The sequence below is a fragment of the Hetaerina americana genome, unplaced genomic scaffold, assembly GCF_022747635.1.
Source record: "Hetaerina americana unplaced genomic scaffold, ioHetAmer1.1.p SCAF_39, whole genome shotgun sequence".
NCBI classification, from domain to species: Eukaryota; Metazoa; Arthropoda; class Insecta; order Odonata; family Calopterygidae; genus Hetaerina; species Hetaerina americana.
The window spans coordinates 3,750,801-3,752,496 of NW_027286974.1; positions in this window are offsets into that span (position 1 = coordinate 3,750,801).

The window sequence follows — 1,696 nt, forward strand, 5'->3', positions numbered from 1 at the left end:
TGAGGCAAACGTTGATTTCAAAGGAAGAACCAATTAGGTATCGCTATCAACTGATTCGAATTTCGATTCTTCTTTGGTTAGTTTTAACTCATCTTTTTTCAAGTACTTCTTCGATAGGTTCTCTTTGTGTGTGTATATATATAGATGTGTAAGCACCCCTCCCTCTTTAATCCGTTTGTCGTCATCGTCAAAATTCCCGAACATATTCCTTTCGCAATCGCGTGCTAATTGAAACGGAAGTCATTTGTTCAATTAGCGGCATCATAATCGGCTTTTGGAGTCGGTATACTTTCTCACCTTTGTCTTGTAATCAAACGAAGGTATGATTTGAAAGCTAATTAGCTTTATACGACGACTAATTACCTCAACGGAAAACGGATAAAACGGATTACCTGGCGTATATAACTACGATAACCCTCATAACGTATTAGACTATTAAAATCTATAACTCATATATATTGCGTGCGAGAGATGTTAATAAATGACATTTAAAAAAAACACGGGAATTTTAGAACTTTTTTCATCTACTGTTGCTGTCACCATGGCAACAAAACAAAAACCCATGGCAGCAATCCCATCGCGTCACCATAGCAACAATCGAATTCATCAAAAATACCTATTTTGTTGAAATTTATTAAACACGACAGTATGATTTAAAACAAATGGATTTTTTAATGGAACTCTAATTTACATCTTCTCTTGCCTGATAAGGAAAACTGTCCGAAATTGAATTGAGTTGACAATTATGGTTGGATTTCAGTTCTTCCTTAAGGGCGAAATATTAATATTATTAAACGAAATGATCGCCACTATGGATATTTTATTGTAAATTATCGTGGAGATGTATACTGCTTTGGTGAGAAATATATCTAAGGCAGACATCATTTGAAAAGCCGTTTGAAAAAAAGAAGACGAGATATCCGTCACTCGTTGCTAGGCGTCGCGGTTGTCATGGTGACGGTTGCTATGCACGTTTAGCTTGTTTGAAAAATGGCGACGGTGTTAACATAATATCCGATTATTTTGCGAATGATAGAAATGCTTTCATTTCGCACATGTTTAGAAAATGTACACATCTAGTTCTATATATATATATATATATATATATATATATATATATATATATATATATATATATATATATATATATATATATACGTTTACGTCGAGTGTACATATACATACATCCGAATACATACAGTGAGTGTACATATGAATACATCCGTGTGATGTGAAAATTGCCGGTTAAGTCTAAGAAGTGGGTGCTAATCTCTTCGTGGTCCATCTCTCGCTCTTATTCTCTAAGAATGGCATCCATCAACTCAACCATCTGTCGGACTGAAGGGAGGGAGGGAGAGAAAGGAGAAGTCTGTTCGGAATCTTTTTAACGGCGACATCTTAAGCCGGAGCGGCGTCAATCAAAAATGGAGTTCCGTCCATTAATCGAAGCGTTGTGGTACCGCCTGTCACTCAGTCATCCTACTCCCTCCCTCCCTTATCCCTTTACGCCCTCCGTCACTCTTTTGTTTTGTGACGAGTCATCGCATCGAATCGGAAGGGGAAACAAGTGAAGGGAGGAAGGCGGTCGGGGGACCATTGGAATTTGAACAAAGGCAAAAGGATTGAAATAGTATATATTATTGTTATATGGGAATCCACCGGTTAGAATAGGTTTTTAGATAGACAAAACTACTAA